Source organism: Phyllobates terribilis, unplaced genomic scaffold, assembly GCF_046119375.1.
Source record: "Phyllobates terribilis strain yellow unplaced genomic scaffold, ASM4611937v1 Scaffold_81__1_contigs__length_6697587, whole genome shotgun sequence".
Classification (NCBI taxonomy): Eukaryota; Metazoa; Chordata; class Amphibia; order Anura; family Dendrobatidae; genus Phyllobates; species Phyllobates terribilis.
The window spans coordinates 4,554,409-4,569,666 of NW_027362841.1; the positions used below are offsets into that span (position 1 = coordinate 4,554,409).

General features: G+C 46.2%; 1 non-coding gene across 1 annotated transcript; it reads right to left on the reverse strand.

Moving 5' to 3' along the window:
- Positions 1-13,291: 13,291 nt before the first annotated feature.
- Positions 13,292-13,363, reverse strand: TRNAA-UGC (transfer RNA alanine (anticodon UGC)). The gene has a single exon. It is a non-coding gene; the product is annotated as a tRNA-Ala (tRNA).
- Between the last annotated feature and the right edge of the window lie 1,895 nt (positions 13,364-15,258).

Here is a 15,258-nt window from a genome sequence, read left to right on the forward strand (position 1 = left end):
TCCCCACGAGTTGTGTGTCAATCCTCTTTATCTCAAAGTTCCTCCACTGCTTCTGCCTCCTCAACCTCCTCTCGGTCCTCCACCTGCACCCAAAGCCTGTCTGGTCGTGCCACAAGCTTTCTAACTGCGCAGAAGGGATCCTGCACACCTCCTTACTATGCTGGCAGTAGGGCTCAACGTCATCAGGCGGTTTTTACTTTGAAATGTCTGGGAAATGTGAGTCACACAGCTGAGGAGTTGTGGTCAGCTCTGGAGAACCAGTTTCATGAATGGTTGTCTCCACTGGACCTGAAACCAGGGAAGGCCGTGTGCGACAATGCTGCAAACCTGGGTGCGGCCCTTCGCCGGGGCAATGTCACACACGTGCCTTGTATGGCTCACGTGTTGAACCTGGTTGTCCAGCGATTTTTAGCCCACTATCCCGGACTAGATGGCCTTCTGCAGAGGGCACGGTCGCTGTGTGCTCACTTCCGCCGTTCGCATCCCGCAGCTCAGCGACTTACATCTCTACAAAAGTCGTTGGGCCTGCCACTTCACCGGCTAAAATGCGATGTGCCTACCCGGTGGAATTCAACTCTGCACATGTTGCAGCGACTGTGGCAGCACCGACAAGCCCTGGTGCAATACGTTCTGACGTATAGCCTGGGCCAACGAGATCCAGAGGTGGGGCAAATCACGCTGGAGGAGTGGTCTCAGATCAGGGACCTATGCACCCTTCTGCACAGTTTTGAAATGGCGACGAAGATGTTTAGTGCTGACGATGCCATTATCAGCATGACTATTCCGGTGATTTACATGCTGGAGCACATGTTAAACAGAATTCGGAGTCAGGTGGTGCGACAAGAGGAGGTGGAGGAAGTAGAGGAGGAGGAGTTGTATGCGGAAGGGCTAACATCTGCAAGGTCCAGACGGTCGGCAGCACCAAGGCGGCAGGCATGTGAGGGTGGGGGAGATGGTTTTACCAGGGCGCATGGTAGCAGCCAAACTAGTGAGGAAGGTGCAGGAGCCCAGGAAGAAGTGGAGGACGAACTGATGGAAGACTGATCAGATGAGGGAGACCTTGATCAAATTTCTGTTGTGCGAGGTTGGGGGGAGAGGACAGAGGAAGGAAGCATGATTGTTACTTCGCCATCCACACAACAGGGACTTGGTGCTCCTGGATGCACAACACACATGAGTGCCTTCTTGCTGCACTACCTGCAACATGACCCTCGAAATGGGAGAATTAGAAATAATCCTGACTACTGGGTTGCCACACTGTTAGATCCCCGGTACAAAAGTAAATTTGCAGAAATTATTCCTGCCATAGAAAGGGATGCACGCATGCAGGAGTATCAGAATGTTACATGTGCTTTTCCACAAAACACCAGTGGTGCACGTAGTGAATCTCACAGTTCCAACTTGCCAACCGTGGGACCGTCGAGTGTTCAGCACTCAAACCGTAACAGAACCACAGTATCTGCTGGTAACATCAATTTTGCGGAATCATTTCACCACTTTTTTAGCCCATCCTTTGCAAGGCCACAGGAGACAAGAAGTCTGACACATAGTCAACGCCTAGAGACGATGGTACAGGAATATCTCCAAGTAAACATTGAAGCCATGACTGTGTCACTGGACCCTTGCTCTTTTTGGGCTTCCAATCTGGATAAATGGCCAGAGCTAGCCACTTACGCCTTGGAGATCTTGTCATGCCCCGCAGCCAGCGTTCTGTCTGAACGTGTGTTCAGCGCTGCTGGTGGTGTGCTGACAGATAAGCGCACGCGGCTCTCCACTGATAATGTAGACAGACTCACGTTCATAAAGATGAACAAATCATGGATCCGAAATGACTTTTCTACCCCTGTGTCATCCTGGGGAGAGTAAAAGCTTGATGATTGGTTAAAATCACCTCACCAACCGTTTTAAGCTTTCAAATTACTAATCATGTTTATCTGTATCTTGGGTGGAAAATAATTTGGGCTTTGTAGCAGTGTGCAGTACTGATTCTATTAGGCCATCTATAATAAGCTCCACCAGATTTAAAATTACTAATCATGTTTATCTGTATCTTGGCTGGAAAATAATTTGGGCTTTGTAGTAGTGTGCAGCACTGATCCTATTAGGCCATCTATACTAAGCTCCACCAGATTTAAAATTAATAATAATTTTTAGCTGCATCTAGCCCAGAAAATAAATTTGGGGCTCCGAGATGCGCAAGACACATAAGTGCCTTCTTGCTGCACTACCTGCAACATGACCCTCATATTGTCAGAATTCGAAGTAATCATGACTACTGGGTTGCCACACTCTTAGATCCCCCAAACTTTTCGATCAACCTTTTCATTTTAATAAAGACCAAAAAAATGGTCATTTTTGAAATTATAAGCATTAGCAGGTTATTAGAAACTGAAATCAAACAGTTTTCAACTCAAAACTTTATTCTAGGTGATGTTACATTTTCACATAGGACCCCTTGTTCGAAAGGAGCTTCTGAACTCTCTCGTCCATTGAATTTGTCAGGTTTTGGATGGTTTCTGCTTCAATTGTTTTGCATGAGGACAGAATACCCTCCCAGAGCTGTTGCTTAGTTGGGAACTGCCTCCCGCCATCATAGACACTCCTTTTGATGATGCTCCAGAGGTTCTGAATGGGGTAGAGGTCAGGGGAGCATGGGGGTCACACCATAAGTTTGTCCCCTTTTATGCCCATATCAGCCAGAGATGCAGATGTTTTATGTGCAGCATGAGATGGTGCATTATCATGAATAAAAATGATCTTGCTGTGGAATACACGGTTCTTCTTCTTGAACCATGGCAGGAAGTGCTGTTTGAGAAAATCCACATACATTATGGAGTTCATCTTTACCCCTTCAGGGATCCTAAAGGGGCCGATAATCTCTCTCCCCATGATTCCAGCCCAAAACATTACTCCACCTCCTCCTTGTTGGCGCTGTAGCCGTGTTTGCGTGGGGTGTCCATCAACCAGCCATCCTCCACTCCATCCATCTGGACCATCGAGCGCTGCACGGCACTCATCCGTGAACAAAACAGTTTTGAAATCAGTCTTCATGTAATCTTTGGCCCACTGGAGCCGTTTCTGCTTGTGTGAAGTGGATAGAGGAGGTCGACAGGATGGCGTATGCACAGCTGCAAACCTCTGAAGGACCCTGCATCTTGTTGTTCGGGGGACGTTGGAGGCACCAGCAGCTTCAAAAACTTGTCTGCTGCTATGACAAGGCTTTTTTGCCGCTGCTCTTTTAACCTGACATAATTGCCTGTAGGAAAGAGTCCTCAATTTCCCCTTATCAGCACGCACACATGTGTACTGTGAATCAGCTACATACTTCTTGATTGCCAAGACACTTCATCCTGATCATCGCACAATGTTGATTGTAGTCATGCCTTGACCTAAACACTCCACAATTTGTTGCTTCTCAGCAGCCGACACATCCTTTTTCTTTCCCATTTTGGCAGAAAATGTAGGCTACTTAATAATGTGGGACAGCCTTCTTAAGTAGTCTTGCCTTTCATTGGACACACCTGCCAAACTAATTAGCACAGGTGTCTGCAATTGCTTACAGTGATATAAAGAGCCCTGACACACATCACCATCAATGAGTTTAACTGACAAACAAACAAATTCTTCCCTTATCACTCCTAAACACTTTTTGCATAATAATTTGGAACACAATGTACATGTGCTTTTCCACAAAACACCAGTGGTTCACGTAGTGAATCTTACAGTTCTAACTTGCCAACCGTGGTCTGTATGGAGTTGTTCAATAAAGGGCCCAAAATTAAGATAACATAGATGGGAGAGGTCTCTATGAATAGGAATTCCTAAGTATTTGATACCCTGTGAGGGCCAGGCAAAGGGAAAGTTGGACTGGATGGAATCCTGTAAGGATTTGGGGAGGGAGACATCGAGGGCCTCAGACTTCGCTGCATTGATTTTAAAATTTGACCATGTAACAAAGTGATCTATTTCAGCCATAACAGCATGGATGGATATATGTGATTGAGTGATATATACTAGGACATCATCAGCAAATAGAGAGCACTTGTACTCGGTGCCTCCCACCTCAATCCACCTAATATTGGGGTTATGGCGAATTGATGAGAGCAGGTGCTCCGTCACTAGGATGTATAAGAGAGGGGACAGAGGACATCCCTCCCTTGTCCCATTGGTGATTGTGAAAGGTGATGAAAATGTTCTGACGCACCCCCTGGGCCTTGGGACACCCGGAGCCGGACCCTTTTTGGTGGATGCTGGTGGTTGTAGTCTCCGTGGCGGCGACCCGGTTCCGTGGCTCAGGGCGGTCAAACCAGTGGCGGAACTATTTATGTGGTTTTGATGTTTAAATGTCCGACTACGCCACCCGTGGATTGCGGTCAGAGTGAACCGCCGCTACAGGGCAGACCGCTAAGGCTGGTGTTGTGGGTGCAGCAGAGCGTAGCATAACTCCCCACGGGAGGAGTATAGCCTCAGGGCAGTGTATGCGGAGGATGGGGGTGATGGTGCAGGGCAGCAGCAGTAACGACACGGAGTCAGTGATGCAGTCCAGGGCCTTTACTCACAGTTCTTATTATCCAGACCACGTCTGCAGGTAACGGCTGCCCACGTCGTACTGTGCTCACCAGGTGAGGGGCTCAGACAACTCCCAGATAACTTTGGAGCGCTTCACAGGACCCCCTTTGTGTGTCCTTTGTCTGGCCTTTCTTACCAACCCTTCTGTCCGGCTGCCTCGGGCCTCCTCTTGGTAAACTTGGCGCCAGTTTCCCTGACCCTATGTGGTGCCTTCCTAGCGGGTGTAGCGAGGGGCTGCGCCACATAAAATGTCACAGCCTCCGGTTTCTAGCTGAGGGTCATTTCCTGCCTCCACTAGTTTCGTGGACCGGTCTCCCCCTTTGGCCTGACCCCTCCACGCAGGTGGATTCGGGCGTGCGGTGGCGACTCGCCCGTCCGCACGCCTGGGATCCCTTCGTTCCTCGTTCCTGGAGCCTTCTCCGCTCCTCTTCCTTCCTTCTCCCTCTTCCAGGCCTGGGCCTCTGTTACTAGGCCCACCTCCGGAGCAGAGCTCATGCAGAGCCCCTGCTCCCTGCCACTTCTGCTCAGACTTCTCTGCACTGAACTAAGATGGTGCCCACCTTTTATACTCCCTTCTCAATGCACCCAGGAACTGCTTCCTCCCTGCTCCTGCACTACAGGGTTCCCCTTCCTCAGTATTCCCTCCCCCCACTCCAGTCAGGGACAGGGACTGTCGTGCCCATCTCAGGGGCATATTGGTCGCCCTGCCCCACGGCAATGTGGTGTAATGCATGCAGGTGTCGGGTCCTGATCCACACTCCATCCTTACCTGAGAGTGAGATATCACACCTCTGGGTGAGGTGCAATACCTCTGTAGCAACCGAGCCCTCAGGGTGCTACAGTTCCATTTATCTTCAGCCTAGGTGACGTATTGCGATACAGGGCCGTGATTTTGGCTATAAAAGGGTCCCCTAGACCCCTACCCCAAGCTTTTTAAGAGAATCATATATGGCGTGCCAGGAGACTCTATGGAATGCTTTCTCAGCATCCAACGAGAGAATCTAATTACAAATTTTTAACTGCATCTAGCCCAGGAAATACTTTGTGCCTAGTAGCAGTGTCTGCTAGTCAGCGGATTATCCCGGCTGTTAAGCAAGCTACACCACCTGTAGTTTGGACACTTAATTTTTTCAAAGGAAATGCTTCGGGACCACGGGATACTCAGTGAAGAGCATCAGGAGGCACCCCAAGCCACAGGGGCTGGGACTGGCGGTAGCACGCCTTGCAGTGGACCGCCAAGCTCGATCCTTATAAAAGCTTTTTAACTGCAGCAGCTTTAGTTGACGCTACTGGAGCTGGAATTACCGCGGCTGCTGGCATGAGACTTGCCCTCCAATAGATCCTTGTAAATGGATTTAAAGTGTATTCATTCAAATTAGAGAGACAATTTAAATTAAAAAGCTTAGAGCTGCCTCCACCACAGGGGGGCTCGCTCGACCCACCAGCGGACAGGCACCAGTATTGGGAGAGGGGGGCTGGCCGTCAGGGTTCACCGCGGCTCTGGCACAAACCCGGCGACACGGAGGTGGCACGGGCAGGAGCGGACTGAACGTGTCGGCTTCTCACTTTTTGGATTTTAGAAGGGCATGACATGCCTATATCTGTGTCTCCCCCTCCTTTTATTCCTCCACCTCTTTTCTTTTCGCATGACTATATGTACTTGTCACTTTTCCATGTGTTAGTTGTGTCTTCAGAGCAGTTTGTCAGCTTTTGGACACCTTTGAAGGTGTTTTCTATGTGTTTCTATGTGTTTTTGTTTGCCTGCCATTGGTTTTAACGGTGTTCGAAGGTGTTCGCCAACCATTCGACGAACAGTTCGTCGAACACACGGGGGTGGCTCAACACTAATCACTATGTCTATTATCTCAATACTGTGACCTCACTATGTGCATTATCTATGTACTCTGACCTCACTATGTGCATTATCTATGTACTGTGACATCACTATGTGCATTATCCCTGTACTGTGACATCACTATGTGTATTATCCCTGTACTGTGACATCACTGTGTTTATTATCTCTGTACTGTGACCTAACTATGTGCATTATCTCTGTACTGTGACATCACTATGTGCATTATCTCTGTACTGTGACATCACTGTGTTTATTATCTCTGTACTGTGACCTAACTATGTGCATTATCTCTGTACAGTGATCTCACTATGTGCATTATCTCTGTACTGTGACATCACTATGTGCATTATCTCTGTAACGTGACATCACTGTGTTTATTATCTCTGTACTGTGACATCACTATGTGCATTATCTCTGTAACGTGACATCACTGTGTTTATTATCTGTATACTGTGACATCACTATGTGTATTATCTCTGTAATGTGACATCACTGTGTTTATTATCTCTCTACTGTGACCTCACTATGTGCATTATCCTTGTACTGTGACCTCACTATGTGCATTATCTCTGTACTGTGACCTCACTGTGTATTATGTCTGTAATGTGACATCACTGTGTTTATTATCTCTCTACTGTGACCTCACTATGTGCATTATCCCTGTACTGTGACCTCACTATGTGCATTATCTCTGCACTGTGACATCGCTATGTGCATTATCTCTGTACTGTGACATCACTATGTGTATTATCTCTGTAATGTGACAACACTTTGTTTATTATCTCTGTACTGTGACCTCACTATGTGCATTACCTCTGTACTGTGACCTCACTATGTGCATTACCTCTGTACTGTGACATCACTATGTGCATTTTCTCTGTACTGTGACATCACTATGTGTATTATCTCTGTAATGTGATATCACTGTGTTTAGTGACTCTGTACTGTGACATCACTATGTGTATTATCCCTGTACTGTGACATCACTGTGTTTATTATCTCTGTACTGTGACATCACTGTGTTTATTATCTCTGTACTGTGACCTCACTATGTGCATTATCTCTGTACTGTGACCTCACTATGTTCATTTTCTATGTACTGTGACATCACTATGTGCATTATCTCTGTACTGTGACATCACTATGTGTATTATCTCGGTAATGTGACATCACTGTGTTTATTATCTCTCTACTGTGACCTCACTATGTGCTTTATCTCTGTACTGTGACCTCACTATGTGTGTTATCTCAGTACTGTGACCTCACTATGTGCATCATCTCTGCACTGTGACCTCACTATGTGCATTATCTCTGTACTGTGACCTCACTATGTGCATTATCTCTGCACTGTGGCCTCACTATGTGCATTATCTCTGTACTGTGACCTCACTATGTGCATTATCTCTGTACTGTGACCTCACTATGTGCATTATCTCTGCACTGTGACATCACTATGTGCATTATCTCTGTACTGTGACCTCACTATGTGCATTATCTCTGTACTGTGACCTCACTATGTGCATTATCTCTGTATTGTGACCTCACTATGTGCATTATCTCTCTACTGTGACCTCACTATGTGCATTATCTCTCTACTGTGACCTCATTATGTGCATTATCTCTGTACTGTGACCTCACTATGTGTATTATCTCTGTACTGTGACATCACTATGTGTATTATCTCGGTAATGTGACATCACTGTGTTTATTATCTCTCTACTGTGACCTCACTATGTGCATTATCTCTGTACTGTGACCTCACTATGTGCATTATCTCTGTATTGTGACCTCACTATTTGCATTATCTCTGCACTGTGACCTCACTATGTTCATTATTTCTGTACTGTGACCTCACTATCTGCATTATCTCTGCACTGTGACATCACTATGTGCATTATCTCTGTACTGTGACATCACTATGTGTATTATCTCTGTAATGTGACATCACTGTGCTTATTATCTCTTTACTGTGACATTACTATGTGTATTATCTCTGTACTGTGACCTCACTATGTGCATTATCTCTGCACTGTGACCTCACTATGTTCATTATTTCTGTACTGTGACCTCACTATCTGCATTATCTCTGCACTGTGACATCACTATGTGCATTATCTCTGTACTGTGACATCACTATGTGTATTATCTCTGTAATGTGACATCACTGTGCTTATTATCTCTTTACTGTGACATTACTATGTGTATTATCTCTGTACTGTGACCTCACTATGTGCATTATCTCTGCACTGTGACATCACTATGTGTATTATCTCTGTAATGTGGCATCACTGTGTTTATTATCTCTCTACTGTGACATTACTATGTGTATTATCTCTGTAATGTGGCATCACTGTGTTTATTATCTCTCTACTGTGACATTACTATGTGTATTATCTCTGTAATGTGGCATCACTGTGTTTATTATCTCTCTACTGTGACCTCACTATGTCCATTATCTCTGCACTGTGACCTCACTATGTGGATTATCTCTGTACTGTGACATCACTATGTGTATTATGTCTGTAATGTGACATCACTGTGTTTATTATCTCTCTACTGTGACATCACTATGTGCATTATCTATGTACTGTGACCTCACTATGTGCATTATCTATGTACTGTGACATCCCTATGTGCATTATCTCTGTATTGTGACATCACTATGTGTATTATCTCTGTAATGTGACATCACTGTGTTTATTATCTCTGTACTTTGACCTCACTATGTGCATTACCTCTGTACTGTGACCTCACTATGTGCATTATCTCTGTACTGTGACATCACTATATAGTTTGTAAAGCCTAATAAAGACTTGCGTCCATCAAGTTCGACCTGTAAGTTCTGTAGTTGCTAAAGTTGATCCAGAGGAGGGCAAAAACCCCAAATGATTTGGCCAATCTTCACCTGAGGAAAAATTCCCTCCCGACTCTGAAACCAGCAGTCAGAATAAATCCCTGTATCAACTTACTATTTTATTCTATTTTTAAGTATACGCTGAAATCTGCCTGGTATCTAGAAATGCATCCAGTCCCCGCTTGAACTGGTTTAGTGAATCCGACATTACCGTCTTCTCACTCAGTGAATTCCATATTTTCACTGCTCTTACCGTAAAGAACCCCTTCCTATGCTGGTGCTGGAAGCTTTTCTCTTCCAGTCTTAATGAATGCCCTTTTGTTACCGTAATATCCCTCCTTTTGAACAAATCCCGGGCAAGGTCTCTATACTGTCCCCTAACATATTTGTACACATTTATTATGTCCCCCCTCAACCTTCTCTTTTCCAGGCTGAATAGTCCTAGTTTTGCCAACCTCTCTGGGTATTGCAGTCCCTCCATTCCACTTATTAATTTTGTTACCCTCCTTTGTACCTTTTCAAGCTCGTTTATATCCTTTCTATATATTGGTTTCGACTAATCAGCAGAGCGGTGTTTAAATTTGGCGCTAATACTGCTGATTGGTTGCGGCCGGCGACAGCGACCAATCAGCAGAGTGTTGTTAAAATTTGGCACCAAAATTGCTGATTGGTCGCGGCCGGCCACCGCGATCAATCAGCAGAGCGGGGTTTACATTTGGCGCCAGAATCGCTGATTGGTCACGCCCGGCGGTCGCGACCAATCAGCAGATCGGAATTTAAATTTTGCGGCAATACTGCTGATTGTTCGCGGCCGGCGACTGCGACCAATTAGCAGAGCATTATTTAAATTTGGCGTCAATCTCGCTGATTGGTCGCGTCTGCCGTCCGCGACCAATCAGCAGAGCGTTGTTTAAATTTGGTGCCAATCTCGCTGATTGTTCGCGGCTGGAATCCGCGACCAATCAACAGAGCATTGTTTAAATTTTTCGCCAAAATCGTTGATTGGTCGCGGCTGGCGGTAGCGACCAATCAGCAGAGCGGTGTTTCAATTTGCCACCAAAATCGCTGATTGGTCGGGGCCGGCGGCCGCAACCAATCAGCGTCGTATTAGTGAGGACCGAGGAGCGGTGCTGCCTGTGCGGGTACTTCCGCTGCCAGCAGCTGGGAGATGAGCGGCTGCTCGCAGCAGAAGCATCCCGACCGGCGGTGCCGCTCCTCGGTCCTCCGTTCACACTTGCCGTCGGGAGCTCATAGCGCTGTTTAAATTAGGCGCCAATCTCGCTGATTGGTCGCGGTTGGTTGGGGCATTAAAACCGTCTTGTTAAACCACTCTGAACTCCACGTCTCTTCCAAGGGGCATTAAAACCGTCTTGTTAAGCTACTGTGACCTCCACGTCTCTTCCAAGGGGCATTTAAATGGTCTTGTTAAGATACTGTGACCTCCACGTCTCTTCCAAGGGGCATTAAAACCATCTTGTTAAACCACTCTGAACTCCACGTCTCTTCCAAGGGGGATTAAAACCGTCTTGTTAAGCTACTGTGACCTCCACGTCTCTTCCAAGGGGCATTAAAACCGTCTTGTTAAACCACTCTGAACTCCACGTCTCTTCCAAGGGGCATTAAAACCGTCTTGTTAAACCACTCTGAACTCCACGTCTCTTCCAAGGGGCATTGATATTGTCTTTTTATTCCACTGTAACCTCCACCACTCTTCCAAGGGGCATTAAAACCATCTTGTCAAGCTACTGTGACCTCCATGTCTCTCCTAAGGGGCATTAAAACCATCTTGTTAAGCTACTGTGACCTCCACGTCTCTTCCAAGGGGCATTAAAACGGTCTTGTTAAGCTACTGTGACCTCCACTTCTCTTCCAAGGGGCATTAAAATGGTCTTGTTAAACCACTGTGAACTACACAGCTCTTCCAAGGGGCATTGAAATGTTGTTTTCAGTTACCTCTAACCTCCACGACTCTTCCATTCACTGCTAAGGCCAACAGTGTACTGGAGTCCCAGTTGCTATAAATGGAAAAAATGGTTTAGTTAAGGCCCTCTGACCTCCATGTCACTTCCAAGGGGCATTGGAGTGCCTCGAAATTTTTGGTAGGCATTGCACTCACTGTATGCCCTATAACTGTGTAGCCGAACCGCTCCTTTTGGTACAGAAACATATCCTACAAGACATGTGTGGTTGACTGGCCTGATATTGATGTGAATGGTCCCTGTTCCTCCTGCTCTTTCTCCTTTGCCACCACCTCATCCATCATTCATCACCTGAAGCTTTGTTTTAACAGGAGTCATAGAACTGGGATAGTAGCAGGAAAACATCCAGAAATCCTCAGAGGAGGTAGGATATGCGCCAAAACGTTGACCACCTCAGGCCTAGCCGCTACTACATACATGAGCTTGCATTCCAAGGAACAGAAAGCTAATGAGATGGATAGCCTCATGATCATAAATAATTTACTCGTTGTGTAGGAGGCCGACCATTGCTGCTGTTTACCTTCTGAACTTTGTGTTGAAGCCTGATTGACCCAGGACCCGCAATCCTCTATGTCTGGAGGACGTGTTGCATCACAGTGTCCAGCTGTATCCCGGCTTCCACAATATTAACCCAGTGTGAAGGCGTCAGTGAGATGGACCATCCCTGGCCACATTCACTTGTCCACGTGTTTGTGGTTAGGCTGTCCTTCCCACTAAATGCACTGGGGAGGTCACAGGTAATGTTTTGGTATGCGCGCTTGTGTATAAGGCGCACCGAGACAAATAGGGGCAGCTGGGGATCGTTTATGGACACCCAGCCGCCCCCAGGCGGCTGGGGACCGTGTGTGGGCACCCGGCCGCGGGGCGGCTGGGGACCGAGTATGGACACCCGGCCGCCCCCTGGCGGATGGGGACCAAGCGTAAACACCCGACCACCCCCGGCGGCTGCGGACCAAGCGTGGACACCCGGCCGCCGGGCGGCTGGGGACTGAGTATGGATACCAGGCCGCCGACGCAGCCATGACGTGGTGGCCAGATTCCGCCTCCACATGCCTAAAAGGCCCAATTTCAAGTGCAAGCAAGCAAGCAGTATGGTATTGCAGCCTGGGGGTGGGTGAGTGGGTGGCAGGCTGCATACTTGCTCTTTCATTGCAAGGAATGGGGGAGGTACAATTGAACACTGCCCTGGGACAAGGACTTGCACGGGGATAGTTGCAAGTCTGCATCTTCTGATGCGGCAAGGATTATTTCTGATGGGCACACTTTTAGGCAGTGACCTAGGTGTCAGAGATGCATCCAGGGGTCTTCCCCATGCTGTTCCCATGTCTTTTCAGCACTGTATGCATGTGTCACACAGCACATGGCCAGATAAGGTTGTAAAATGTTAAAATGACATTTCCCGGTGATTGCATTTGTCACGGTTGAAAGCAATGCAAAAGTGCAAAAACGCATAAAAAATGCTACTTGTGAACATAGCCCAAGGTGTGGAGGAGTATTTTTGTTTTTGGTTATTTATTTTACCTTATACACAAGTCATTACCCTGGAAAGGATGTTCCTTAACATATTTCACAGGAAAACAGTTTCAGTTTCATTTTTGGACCTTCTATTGTGAGCCCGTAAAAGTGGCTTAATACTTCTGACCACGTTATTGACAGCAGTGACCTGGGGGTCAGAAATGCTTCCTGGGGCGATCCCCATGCTGTCCCCATCTCATTTGAGCACTGTCACTATCGTTTTGGGCACTTTTTAGGCTTTCTACAGACTGCCGGGGGTGCCGCCGCAAAAATGCTTGGGTCTCCCATAGGGACATTGGGTTCATTGCTCAGGTCCGGCAACCGAGTATCACGGCGAGCTCGGGCCGAGCTTCGAGCACCCGAGCATTTCAGTGTCGCTCAACACTAGTCCCTTTCTGATATTTAGTTCTGTGTGCAGTTTCTGTGTTACACCCAGACAGATGAACCGCTGTATACTCACATGTATCAGATTCCTGAATGTTTGGAAACTTTTCTAGTTTTTTTTTTTATCACAAAACATGGAGATGCTGGGGATTGAACCCAGGGACTCATACATGCAAAGCATGCACTCTACCACTGAGCTACATCCCCTGTATGGACACCCAGGGATTTGTTCTCATCTACAAGAGTCACTAATCTATGACTATCTACTAATAGATTTTCTCTATTATTTTTTCTCTTTTATAATCATGCAGCATAAATAACATCATATTCTCATAGTCTGGACTATTAGGGACAAGACAAAACTATTTTTCTTTAATTTTTTATTATTTGTTTATATTTAAAATATGGGGAAAAAAGGAGGCGATTTTATTTTTTACATCTTTTTTTGAACAGATTAAAAAAAAATGCAATTCTCCTTTTCCCATATTTTAAAGAGATTGTTCCCTACTGGATGGCGCTTTTCGATTGTCCCAATCAAATAAAAAGAAAGCAAAGAGCACTTACCTCCCAGATACGCACCATGACAAGCACTGCACCCCATGATGATCTCCTGACATTGCTTATGTCTGATGATTGGTTGCAGGCCATCAGCGGCGGTAGAAAGGCGGCATCACCTGCAGGAGAGATTACACTCTTGTGTCAGTGTGAGCGGGCTGTCGTCGAGAGCAGTCACATTAGTGACTGCTGATGTGACTGCTCTCCAAGTCATCCGGACTGTCATGGGACAGTATGGATTATATTCACGGCGGACAGGTGAGTATTATGGTGGTTTACTATTTTTTGTAGTTTACTGGTGACAAGGGCATCAGGGATTAGGTGTTAAGGTGAGCATTATGGTGTTTTTTAATTTTTTCTCTTTTACCGGGGACAAGGACTTCGGTGGATTAGACATTAAGGTGAGTATAATACTTTTTTATTTTTATTTCAATAAAAGAGTGTTTGTCTTTATTTAAAATAAAGGACTTTATTCTGGGTGTTTTTTTTTACAATCTGACTATTGGGTTAGTAATAGGGCGTCTTATAGATGCCTCTCCATTACTAACTTGTGGACTTGATATTAGCGGTCATAAAACAGCTGACGTCAACCCCACAATCATTAACCCACTTGTCATCGCATCAGGGCAAGTGGGAAAATCGGAGGCTAAGCATCAGATTTGGCACATTTTATTGATGTACGATTTCTGGGGCGGCTGAGAGCTGATGTTTTTAGTCTAGGAGGGGGCCAATAACCATGGCCACTTCCTAAGCTATTAATATCAGCCCGCAGCTGTCTGTTTAGCCTTTGATGGTTAGTGAATATAGGGGGACCCCACATCAATTTTTGTTTGGGGTCTCCCCTTTAATAATCAATAAAGGCTAAGCAAACAGCTGTGCGCTGATATTAATAGCCTGGGAACCTTAATGGGTATTGACCTGTTCCCAGAATATTAATATCAGCCACCAGCCGTTGACTTTCCCTTTGCTGATTATGAAAATGACGAGGGACCCCACTTATTTTTTTTTTATTAACAAGCACAGTAAAATAGACACCTAAGGTAACCTTAGTTCGCAGCCTCTAGGTGCTCCAGCAGCTGGAAACTCCCAAAACCTAAAATGTCCCTCAAAGTTTCCCATGAGATTTCTGGGCCTTGCAGCTGCCGGGAGACCCGTTGGCTTTGAACTCTACAAGGTTACTGGAGTTCAAGCCACCAGGTCTGACAGTAGCTCTAATGTGGGACTTTTGAATGCCGGAGTGCCGGACAGGCACCGGGAGCTGAATGCAGCTCACATCATTGTTGCCTGAGATCAGCGCCGAGCAAGAGACAATGATGGAAATTGTAGTCAGCACCCCCAGGGTACATTATGTGTAAAATAAAGAATTAAATTTAAAAAAACAGAGTGGGCTCTGGCCAAATTTTCATAACCAGCAGAGGGAAAGCCGTGTGCTGGGGGCTGATATTACTAGCCAGGGAAAGGGGCCATTAGCCCAAAATGTTCCCTGGTTATCAATAACAGCTATCAAAAGACTGACCGTCACTTCCAAAACAGAAAACTGGTCTGTA